Source organism: Epinephelus fuscoguttatus, linkage group LG3 (assembly GCF_011397635.1).
Source record: "Epinephelus fuscoguttatus linkage group LG3, E.fuscoguttatus.final_Chr_v1".
In the NCBI taxonomy this organism is placed as follows: domain Eukaryota; kingdom Metazoa; phylum Chordata; class Actinopteri; order Perciformes; family Serranidae; genus Epinephelus; species Epinephelus fuscoguttatus.
The window spans coordinates 32,070,932-32,083,433 of NC_064754.1; the positions used below are offsets into that span (position 1 = coordinate 32,070,932).

The 12,502-nt window shown below is 43.4% G+C and overlaps 1 protein-coding gene across 5 annotated transcripts in view; it reads left to right on the plus strand.

Annotated features, from left to right (window-relative positions):
- add3a (adducin 3 (gamma) a) overlaps positions 1 to 12,502 on the plus strand; it is a 130,342-nt gene that overhangs the window by 38,014 nt on the left and 79,826 nt on the right. The window contains exon 1 of one of the 5 annotated variants that reach the window (XM_049567301.1): positions 1,426 to 1,725. The exons of 1 other annotated variant lie outside the window; for it this stretch is intronic. The gene's annotated coding sequence lies outside the window, so the exon portion shown is untranslated. Of the gene's footprint in view, positions 1 to 1,425; positions 1,726 to 12,502 lie in introns of those variants that run through there. 3 more of the 5 variants (XM_049567325.1, XM_049567320.1, XM_049567334.1) reach the window with 3 other exon arrangements.

The following is a 12,502-nucleotide window of genomic DNA, read 5'->3' on the forward strand; positions in this document are numbered from 1 at the left end:
GTTAATGCTCCTGGAACCTAGGGCCTGGTATGGATGCGCGATACCTTACATATCTTATCAACCAAAATAACCCAGTCCCAAGTGGTATTGAAACTTTTCCAGTCAAAAGATACCTTCATTCTATCCTTTTTGTTACCACATCTGGAAAAAAAGACTATTTGTATGGTTTTGCTCACAGCCAGTAGAGCAAGGTGTATTTAATGGAGTTGACGGTTCAGCATGCCGAAAATATGACAGTTCTACACGCCCTGTGGTGCCTGGTGGTATTTACGCAACTGAATGCTTCCATTCACATGATGGGTATCAAATGAAGTAGAAATAAGGTATCAAGTGAAGAACTCCATTGGTATCAGTATCACTTTAAGAGCACTGGTATGGACACTGGAATTGTATTTTTTGTAACAATACCAGTTCTGCTCTGTTATGTTGCTGAGCTTGCTTTGCAAAAGTCTGTTTTTTCACTTCGTAGTTTCTGTAACTAAGCAACCAACTGCAGAGTAGACAATCTGCTTCCTGTTTATACGGGCACATGCATGCCCAGCATATGTCAATGTTCATGTGATATATTTTCAGGCATGGTATGGACAGAGGCTAGTTCTGAAATACTTGACTGTGCAAAGATTGTTTTCATTTTAAAATGAAAACATATTGTGTATGTAGCCTCACAAGATAGTGGCTAATGATGTTTCCAAAAAGTCAAACTATTCCTTCCGAGGAAGAGGCTTGGTTTGGCTTGCTTGTGTATTCTGAAACTCTACAAGCACACAAAAAGCTTGCAGAATATTCATCGTCTTGATGCTTCATGCAAATTCCCCAATTCCTAAATACCAGCACCTCCCTCCTGTCTTTGTTTTGGTCAAAGCCCCCCCCCTCCCCAAACTCTTTTGTGCGGAGGTGAGATTCCTCACATGAGGAGGTTGTTAAGATGCTATCAGGGAAAGTGCTGGACGTCTTTTGGAGGAGTAATGGGGAGGGAGGGACCCTTTCAGTGGAGGGAAAGTATGGGAAGGCTCTCTTGTCAAACTTTGCTGAAAGAAACAGGCATTTTTTTCTTTCTGTCTCGCCAAGGACTCTCGAAAATGTAGCAACGATGATGGATAGGAGAGGAGAAATTTAAATAAAAGTTTGATCTTAAAAGAAATTGGAGAATAGTTAAGAAGATTTAGAGAAGGTAAGAATATAGATGGAGGGAATAAATCCAATAAGTGGTTTTATAACAGAAAAAAATTAAGGTATTTTTCACACACAGCTGAAGCTCTAAGAGGGGAAAGGACCCTGTCATCTCACTCCTGTGTGCGTGAATTTAAATCAGGTTTGACCCTCCCCCTTCTTCACCCCTCTTCTACCCCCACCACCTTCATCACTCACTGATTTCACAGTCTTCCCCTCTCTCTCTCTCCATGCTGGCTAGTCCTCTGCAGCTCCTGCATCAGATAAGTTGTTTTCTATCAGTGTTACTCTGCACAGGACTAGATATTGTGAAGTGACTCCTGCTTTAGTGGGAAAGGAAGAGCACTAAAGGAAAAAAAGGGGGAGATACCGTAGGAGGAGCGTGAAGGAAAGAGGGCAGCCGGCGCAACAGTTTTACACTGCACTCAGCTACAATGGGAGAGGCGTGTTAGAGAGAGAGCAGTACAGGCAGAGGACTCGCTGCAGTGCAGGTGGATCACAACTGAAGAGGAAGGCTCGGAGGCAGCAGTTAAACTCTAATTGGCGGTCCAGCAGGTTTGTAGCACAGTTTCTTTACAATGCTGACTCATTGTTGCATGTTGTGTGCCTCTGTGTGTGCGTGCGTGTGTGTGTGTGTTCTGTGACTGGTATAATGGATGCTGTGTTCTCCACCATCAAGGCTGCTATCTCACTGCTGTCTACTCTTGTTGCCTCTTTGCGGTTGTGACATTTCCCAGAGCTGACAGTACCAAGGAAAAAGAGCACGACTCTGTGATAAACTCACACATTGTTTTCAAAGCTCGAGGCATGGATTTTATTTTTCTTGGTACCTCATGCACGGCAAGTTCAGGCTACATTAGAAACTTCTAAGCCAGGAGGAGAATAGAGGACTTTTCTGCTTTGGTTGCTTCATGCTAAATGAAAAAGCAGAGGGCCTCTTCCCTCCTTTTCAGATTGCTTTTACTTTGGAGAAGAATAGAGGCAGGAGCTGTGAATGGGCCTGAGATGGCTTTCTGTGTGCAGAAGAGAGGTGCCGCCCTCTCAAGTGTCAGCATGCTTAGTGGGTTGATGGCGGGGGGTAGGTTCATGTGCTTGAAGTTTACAGAGAGGGGGCTGGGTTTCATGCATTTGGGACACATTTATAAGAGATGAGCTGTTACCTGCATGTAGTCATCTACTTGTTTTAACTTTTAGAAGTCCCAAAGGTTCATTTCTGTCTAAAATCTAATGTTTCTTGTGGTTCCTATACTGTTCTTTAACCCTCGAGGGAAAGGCGGAGTGATGCAGTCAAGTGCTTTAGCCAATCTTTTCATAGGTGTCTGTTTACCATTCACTGAGCAGTGATAAGCAGCTGCTTGTTTCTATTTCTGCCTGTTGTTTTCTGGGTGTTCCTATGAAAGGCCTCCTTTTATGGTAGAATAACAGACAGAGTGATGGGAAAGTCTGCCGTTTAGTTGTCCTTTGTTTGTGTTGTTATCTCTGTTTGCTGGCTCTGAATGTGCGGCTTTTAGTCACTTCATTTTTTCAATTTCTTGTTGCTTGAGGTGTTTGGCGTGATCGAGGATCTGCATCCCAAGCCTCGAGGTTATGGAGCAGTGTTTCTTTTCTCTGTAAACCTCTACAGAAGAAGCAGCACAATATCAGTACTCTAATCCAGCTCAATCTCCTCTGATTTTAACATTCAGTACGCATTTTATCTGACAGCAAACTCTTATCATCTGTTGGATTAGGGAGTGAAGTAGAAATATTAAGAGTCAAGTTGAGTCTTGTTTGTGCTGCCTTTGGTTTGGTAGTAAGGTATAATTTCAACCTACGCCAAATCTTTCTGCAGTAAGACCATTCAGCACTGCAACAAAACGAGCCTGAACACTGAAGTGTAATAACAAAACTTGAAAATGTCCATATTAGAATTAACACTCTAAAGTGTGTCTGTTTGCTCATGTCTTACTACCTGTCATCTCACCGTTTCGCCTGTCTAGCACAGCTGAAATAATTTCTCAACCGCTGGCAAATAAGGGTTGACTTGCTGTCATGCCTGTCTTGTCAGCGGTGAAGCGATGATGTCTGATGGATTCGCATCAGTGACACAGACACCTGCGTCCATGGTACTGCCTCCTGAGGGCTGTGACCTCCTCACACAAACACACACACACACACTTTCTTTACTGGCTTAAGGTGGAAAAAACCGGGATTCACCAAAGATTGCTTTTTAAATGCCTGAATTGTTACAATTTAAATGCGGTGGAAAGAAAATGCTGCTTTTGTTGTAGTAATCTGTAAGTAAAAAACAAAGCTGAAGTGCCAGAGTCGAAAATGATGGTTGGTACAAGTACACAGACCTTCAGCAGCCTGAACAGCAACTCAGATTCAGCCAGTGAAAACTCCCTGTCGGATCAGCAAACTTTCTGTTGCTGCTGTTACACAGATTAAACCCATGCAGCCTGCTGTGACCCTGGCGCTGGGGTTTGCTCCGGTTGATCTTAAATTGCTACAGTTGCTCCTGAAGGTCCATCTCCGGTGCTTCTGACTGCTCTCCTCCCGAGGAATAGTCTATGTTAGCTTGTCATTTCTTGTCTCAATTGTGGTCTGATGAACAGAGAGTGAGAGCGAGAATGGGTTGAGGAGCCGAGCAATTCAGTGTGCTGCATGCAACTCTACAATGTCATAAGACTTTACCCATTTCACATTGTAAAAAACAACAATGCGGCAATCAAAGTTGATATTGTGGTGCTATATGAGTCTTCACCCAAGAATAATATCCAAACAGGAGATGAACATATTGTTCGAGCCTCAGTCTTCACTAAGGTACACATACTTGAAACTAGAGGTCCTCAGAGAATGTCATTGATTATAATGCTCTAATAAAAGGATAGCATCATGCAGAAAGAATGTAAAAGATTGTTTGTTAAACATCTTGTTCTTGCTGAAAAGAAGATTGCAGTCACAAAATGTCTCAAAACACTTTATGAATAAACAAAATGTGCACGGTCATTTCAGTTGCAATTTCAATGGCCTTGTTGCAGAGTGAGGTAAAATTTATTTTGCTTTGAGATTCAACTCTGTCTGTAGAAGACAGATACAATCTGCGCACACACCCTGCTTCCATGGTACTTGCTACCATGGTGATGGCCTCAGTTCTCTGACAAATCCTGAGTCGTCTAATCAAATATTATCAAATATTTGTCCAGAGCTTTTTTTTTTTTTTTTTTTCCAGAGAAGTAATAAAACAGGACCTTTGCAACAGGCTTTGTTTGGTCTTCATCTTTTGGCCATTCTCTGAGGTTTTCTCATTGTTTCAGGAATGACTTTGTGTGCCGGGGAGGTTGGACAAAAATATTGCTGCTTCAGGCCGAGTGATTTGCAGTCCTGCTGGCCTTGATTTCCTCTCCCCAGGCAAATGTGCATTCATCTGAATTCAACACCACATGCCTGCTCTCGGGGTCAAGGTTTTTTAAGATATATCTTTGTGTTAAATTAAGACAGATTCCTCGGGGTTGCAAGTGAGATATTGTACTTCAACCTTGGACATGTAGTTCGATTACATTTTTAAAGTAGCTGAAAGAGGTCCAGTTTCCCCCATGCTGAGGCCTGGGAGGTGAAGTATTGTCCCGGTGTCTCAATCAACCTCAGTGACCCAAGCAGCTCTCCAGTTCCTCTCCTTATGTTTCCACTTAAGAAGGGATGATAGACCCTGTGTGTGTGTGTGTGTGTGTGTGTGTGTGTGTGTGTGTGTGTATGTGTATGTGGGTGTGGGTGTGGGTGTGGGTATGGGTGTGGGTATGTGAGTGAATGAGTGTACGTTTTACAAAGAGACAGGAAAGTGGGTGTCTTATCGTCCAAAAAATGGGTGTTACTGCTCTTTCTAACGTGTGTTGTAAATCACTGGTTTATGTAATGGTGCTGTGCTTGTGTGTGTGTGTGTGTGTGTGTGTGTGTGTGTGTGTGTGTGTGTGTGTGTGTGTGTGTGTGTGTGTTTTTGTGTTAAATAGCTTGGCTAGCCTGCCTGCCATTATGTCATACAGCATGGTTTCCAGCTGTCCAAGTCAGCTGCATTTAATTTTGCTTTCAAGAAAGTCATCCCCAACCTGTGTGTGTGTGTGTGTGTGTGTGTGTGTGTGTGTGTGTGTGGTTTATGTCACAGTGTGTACATAAGCAGTATATATTTGTACTTTTTTAGATTCGTGCTTAATTGTTTATATAAACGTGCACACTCAATAAACTCTGTTAAGCGTCACCTGTCAGCCGGCCAAGCAAGTAATGAATGCTGTCAGATTCTGGCTGATGAAAGCTCTGAACCTTTTTGATGATGTGATTTGGGTCTGATTGAACACTGCAGTCCTGCTCTAAGTTAAACCAAATGTATTTGGGCTGGGTCCCAGTGAGGGGCTTAGATGTGAGCTTTGACAAAGGACTGCACACGTTTCAGCTCTAATGCAGGTGCACACACAGGGGCCCAGACTCACTACGATCACATTTCTTTGCAGAAAGCAAAGCATGGAGATCTTTGAATCTGCCAAATGGTCAATTTCTTACAGTCAAGGTCATTTTATTTAGTAAACACTGAGGTCTTTTAAAGTTTGATATTCCCATGGACAACTGATCCTCAATTTCCTTCAGACTTAAAAACATATCTCATGTTTTGTTGACACTGTTGTCCTCTCCCACGGTGGTTTACAATCATTCCACTTAATCAAATTCTTGAAAACGGCTCCAAAAAGGAGGAGTTGATGCTGCGTGGTTGAATTGTTTGCTTTCTGAGGATGCCTGAGAGGGCAGTGAGATACAAACTGCGCTCACTATATCCATTGTCCATGCCCCTCTGGATGATAATATCAGCTAAGTGGCTAAGTGCCAATAGAAATGTCTGGCAATGTCTTGCTCTTCTCTTCGCCCAGCAGTGGTTAGACCCTTCTGACCCCAGGCTCCCAGTCGGCCTTGACCGCAGTGAGTTGAGGCTTGTGGGGTGAAACCAGTAACACTTTTTATAGACTGCTCTGGTTGGGTCAGAGTTCATGGGAAAGCTTTGCTGAACCTGTCCTCACCGACCGGCAGGACCTGCTGACATGTTGCTCTCATGACTTGTCATCAAAGTTACCTCACAGTTATTTGTAGAAGTAAGGAAAATGTATACACACCTGTTACTGTAGGTGTTCAGTAAACTGTTAATGTGGCTTCTGACCCAGTAAATGTTATGTATTAATGTAATGTATGCATTTTAAGTGTGAATAAAAGAAGTTGCATTGGCTGTGAATGCATGCTCAAGATTAAATTAGTTACTGAATACTCCTAGACACTGAGTAAAAGTTTCCACCAGATGAAATATTCACGAAACCAGCAGATGACTCAGGCCTTGGGGACACGATGCAGCAGGACATTTCTCCCCCATTCATGACCAACCTTTACTTTCCATTATGCTTACGTTCCTTTCACTTTGGTTCATCCCCATCTGCAAATATTACTCCATTACTGTACATAAATTTGCTTCGCTTGGTCATAAGACCCAAAGTTGTAATTACTCTTTGACCCAAAGTGCTTCATGAACATTTTTATCTGCAAACGTAGCATGTTGTTTGCATCTAATAGTTTCTCCTCAGTCCTTCTTTTTCGTCAAGGACTGCCTTCCTCCTCGTCTTGGCAGTGATAATAGCAGACTTGTGCTGAGTCACAGGGACTATCGTGTGTCTTACACCAGATCAGCTGTTCCTAGGGGGGAATTTCAGGGTTTGTGTTTGCATAAAACCAGCATCAGCCTTTTATTAGTGTTAGATAATAATGCTGATGGAAGCTAGTCGAATAAGAAACCACATCAAACTGAGGCCACTCTTGGTTTTTCTGTAGCTGTGGTAAGTTTGAAAGGTGTTTTATGAGTTTTTTTATTGTAATGTTTAATGCTCCATTGACTCTCACTCTAATTGCTACCAAATGCAAGGTAATACGTGCTAATTTCTCAATTCCCTGGGATAAAGTCTTTAAGAGTAGAAACTTTTGGAACCCCGAATTCTGCTTTGTAATTAAAAAAAGAGGGGATGTGTGAACAAAGAAAAGGGAGATGTTTTTTGACAAGCTGTCTGCTTATATGTGACATATGTCTGCAGGGATTTGCAGCTCTGTGTAATGTAAAGGCAGGTTGGGGGATTGTATAAGGAGGAGTGAAGCATGCATGAAGGAGGGTGTTGCTTTACTCATCCTGGCCTTGTCAGCTTTTACATAACGAAGCATCATACCAACCAGCTAGCACAAACACTTATGACATCCCTGGGATACACTGCAAAACAATACAGAACCTTGTTTCCCCAAAAAACAATGACTTCATCATTGACTGGGAAGCTTCTCTGTACTGGCAAATATTGACTCTGGTAGTGAGGGGGCTGAGCACACAACCTCCCAATTTCCCCTCAAATCTCTTCTTTTTCTTTCTTTCTATCATTTCTTTCCTCCTTCTCTCCCGCCTTCTTAACCGAAACCTGGAAGTCATTTAAGAGGGCAGGATGGGGTTTCTCGTCATCCAGAAGTGGATACATGAGTAGGGCTCAGTGAGGAGGGACTCCAGTTTGAAGTCCCACACCTCCCATCAAGAGAATTGCATCAGAGTGGAGCTTTGGCTATAACTAAAACTTAGTTACTAAAGCAGAGATTGTGTTTACTACAGCCACAGTTAGTTAAAGTCTCCCAAGTGTAAACAAGTGCTGGAATATGCGTCAGTAGTGTTGGTGAAAACACATTGTACAAGATATTGTACAATGTGAGGGAGAAATCAGGAACATCCTATACTGGCACAGTTCACCACATGTTTTCCTCTGAGCTCAGGGCATTAAGTGATGATAAGAAGATAAATGAGTTGATGGATTTCTGTTATGTACTAGCGATGTCATTGGTTAACCTGTAATCAGTAAAGGCCAGGAATATTTTTGTCGGTCCATAGGTTAGTTTTGCTACTCTTCAGTTCAGTGCACTGGCACCACCCTGGTCTGATGGGAGCTATTACCGCAAGTAACACCGTCCCGACTCAACAGTGTTGCTATGGAAACATTGTGCCCACCCTCCTGTCTACCACCAGTTCACCCTGGTGAGTAAACGGCTCAGTTTTGAGATGAAAACCCTTCTTAGTATTGATAACTATGTTATCACTGTTGGCACCGTTAGTGGTGTCAGCATTGCTAGTAGTGCTAACATACGTTGGTTAGCAATGCTAATGGGGTTATCTGCTCAAAACTGGAGATATCAGGTCCTGTTAATTTTGCTTTTGCTAGCTCAACACCTTTTAGCTAGTAACCAATCACATATTTTTGAAGAAAAAGAAAAGGCAAAATTACTTGAATTACAGGAGGCCTTTCCTTATAGTCTGTTGCTCCACTGACTCAGTGATCTTTAGCACCACATTCTGAAGTGCTATCCATTTAGAGGTGGTGAAATTTTAATGTTCTGTGATGTAAATGTTGGCTTTGCTGACAGATAACCTGCGTCAACATACTGAAACATAGTGCCCACTTCCCAACTTCTGTTCTTCACTGGTTAGCTAATATTAGCTTTGGTCACTCTGCAGTGTGCTCCACCCAGGTGGGGTTAGAGCTAGCTAGCGGTGCCACTCATTCCGTGATTACGACCAGTGACATTGTTCCAATGGCATAATGGCTTTACTGCGGAAACATGGTAGCCCCCCTCTGGTCTTCGACAGCAACAGCAATGGACAGCAATGCCATCCCACCAATGGGATGCCATTACCAGTGGTAATCGCCAAATGAGTGGTGTTGCTAGCCTGCTCCCACCAGACCCAGGGTGGCATTGCAGAGAGGCCAAGGCTAGCTAAACAGTGGATACTGGAGGATGGACAGTGGACGCTATCTTTCCGCATGTTTTTGCAGTGAGCCAGCTGTCTGTCAGCAAAGTCAAGAGACCATTAAACAAGTAGAAACACATTTAAAAGCACTGAAACTTCACCACTTCATAATGGATTGTGCTTTCAAATGTGATGCCAAAGCTCACTGTAGCGCCTCTTGGCCTCTTGTATTTCACGTCACTTTACTTTTTTTTTTTTTTTTTTTTTTAATTAACCAGTTAGTCAGTGGTAATGGGTGTCAGGCTAATGAAAGCAAATTAACCAAAACTGACATCCCTACCATGTACACACGATATTCCAATGTACAGCCCCCACTGCTTTATGTCTAAGCGTATCTTAAAGGAATGGATTACTGAGTCACTTTTGAAGGAAACAAATCCAAAGCATCTGTCATTCACAGTCCTCTCCAAGGGGAAAGAGAATTTCTCTGAGAACATCCATGTTTCATTTCTAACCTTTATCCTCCTTTGTCTCTGTGAATCCTGTTAATCTTGATCTTGTGCCTCAGCTGAAAGAGCTTCCTTTCCTCTCGTCTCTTACCGTTGTCACACAAACTGGATTAGAGCGAGGAGATAGCTAGTTTGTACTCTCATTGTGCTTTCTCATCCGGATCTACCTAATCGGGTTCACCGGAAAATATGCTGATTTGATCCGTCTGTATTCTCTGAGGTGATCTGTACCTTTGTGTTTCCTCTGTGAGAGAGAGTCTTAAGTCAGCATGTACCTTTCTCACACTGTGATGACTACAGGAAAAAGGGGAGTATAAAAGGGCTAAGATGTTTTACTGTGCAGATACACAGACAGTAGATTTACACATTTAAGACAAAGAGGAACAGACAAATCTCTTGATTGCGTTGAGCCATAAAGCTCTAACATTACAACTTTGGGGGAGTTCTGTGGGTCCACACTCCAAGGCCTGCTAATCATTGCTGGCTTAAAGTTCGAGAACACAGCCCAGATTCCTCGCGCATGAGAGGATGGGTTCCAAAGAGGGGAAAGGAGAGGGAGAAACTAAATCTGGAAGTGTGTGAGCCTCCTGAGTTCGTGCAACACAGAGTGACGTATCAGTTTCATGGGTCGAGGGTCACAATCGTGTAGATGAAACGAGTATAAGTGCAGATTGAGGAGTAGGGTGGGAGGTCGAACAGGCCACATGTACAGAAAAAGACCAGTTCGGGATAAGGCCTGGGCACGTGAGTAGGTGGGAGGAGATGTTATTAATTTCTGTTGTTTTCCCCTCGTATTGTCATTTCCTCTGCAGCTGGTCCCGGGTTGAGAGGGAAAGAATAACACAACCGAGGAGATCAGAAATATAAACATTAGTCCTGCCAGTGGGCTGGGTGTTCCCCTCCGCTGACACATCTGTAATAAAACACATTGTCTGATTTCGTAATGTGGTGCTAATGAAGGCGAAGAGAAGGCAAGGCGAGTTACAAATGCACAGATGCAATGCAGCCCTTATGTTAAATAAATCAGTGAATTGAAGCAAAGATTCACAAAGTTAAAAAAGATATTCTTCTGATACAAGTTCATTGAAAGTCGTGGCTGTTTTGTTTCCCTGTTGCTTAAACAGGTCTCAATATTTAATGTGACAAGAGTAATTCCACAGATTTATTGCCCTGGTTTACCCTCGACAGAACTCCCATCAACCCCCCGTCTACTCTCAGGTCAGGTCATTGGAGTCTGACCTGACAGTCTGTGGGTCACGACCCCATTAAAACACACTCCCAACGAGGGTTTTACCACCTGACAGTGAGTCTCCTTTGGACCTCAGTCACTGCAAACATACACTCATGAACAATTGTGTATGCACTCATACACACCAGAGACAATTCAAACCCAGGAAGGGTCATATGGTTGGGATACCCGCTGTATGTCATACTCTACGCAATCGTGATCAGAGCTCCTGTTGTTACAACAAAAGCCTTGTGTAGCTGAAGCGCACGATGTTTGGTTTATATAGAGGCCTCCGTGTGCTATGCTTTAAACAAAGTGCTTGTCAGGTCAACGGGTTTGACCTTCTCTCTCAATTTTTCTTTTTTTATTCTTCACACAGCTGCTGCCGTCACTTATTGTGAGCACATCTGGATACAACATCATGATAGCCGAGAGGAGAATGAAAGTGTGCAAGCTTTTCCCCATTATGATTCTTAGACTATGAAGACATGCAAAAGACACAGAACTCTGGGAGACAGATTGGAGAGGCAGAGGGAGGCAGCCAGAGGGAGGCTGTGATGGCAGGCTTTTGTAGTGTGACCATTCATCAGCTATAAACACTTTAACCTTAAGATGTAGTCAGATGAGACATCATGCAAACCCACTTGTTTCAAGCAAACTGAAGTCTTTAGTGATGTCCATCACAGCAGTTGCACCTAGATAGTAGCCTTGGCCAAAACGTGCAGATCAGCAAATCATGGAAGTGAAGCCTCACTACCTGACACAGGAAATTACAGAGGTACTAGCCCCTTTTACACTGCCAGATTTTCGGCAAATGTTGGGCCGTTTTGCCTGCAAGCTGCAAGCGTTTAGACACACAGAGGCGGAATGGCGAGTTGATCCGAGGTGCCCAATTTTCCACCTCGTAGGGTAGTCATATTGGCAGAACCTTTTTGGTTAAAAAAAAAAAAAACAAGGCGCTCTTCCGCCATGGGAGGGGCTGTTGAAGACTTGTGGGAGGAGCTGTTGATGACGCTGCATGTGCGACCCACTGGCGGTGGATAAACAGGAAGCAGCTGATAGCAGGAATGAGCAGCTAGTAGTAAGAGGGAAACGCAAACCTGACAGACACTGTAAAGATGAGCAACTGGGGAGACAAGGAATTGCGCGCCCTCCTTGTCCTCGCAAGCGAAGAGGCCATTAACCATCAGATGACGGGAAAGGTGACAGACGGGCCGACTTACGAGAGAATCGTCGAAGGACTGACTAGCCACGGCTTCCCTCCCACATCACTGTTTACGTCACACATTTTGTTACTTGCTTACGCCCCCCATTGCCCTGAAAAAGGCGCATTCTGTATAATCAAAAGTAGGTAGCATTTTGCTGCACTCCCAGATTTTGTTTTTATATTGCCGATGCTGAACAAAGACTGATTGGGCTTTCATGCAACTTTGCACAATTCCTATTTAAAAAGGCTACTGTTCTCTGTAAATGCCATTTTCTCTGTAGCTTCCTGCCCAGCCACAAATGTTGAGCCAATCACTTCAGTGCATTTAAACATCCCAGCTGAGGACAGAGACTGTTTCTAAGGAGGACCACATTATCATGGGTTTCCTGCTGTGAGGATGCACAGATCACTGCTCAGCACACCACTACACGTTTAATGCGTGCTAAGGCCCCAATCTAGCCATGGTCATTACTGATGCAAATGTTTGTGTGTGTGTGTGTATGTGTGTGTGCGTGTGTGTTAATGTGTAACAGAAAGAAAGAAATCTGCAGTTTACAGTTGATTTGGCAGAGTGTTAACCACTGATTCAGCATTTAAAAAAATGTTTTTGA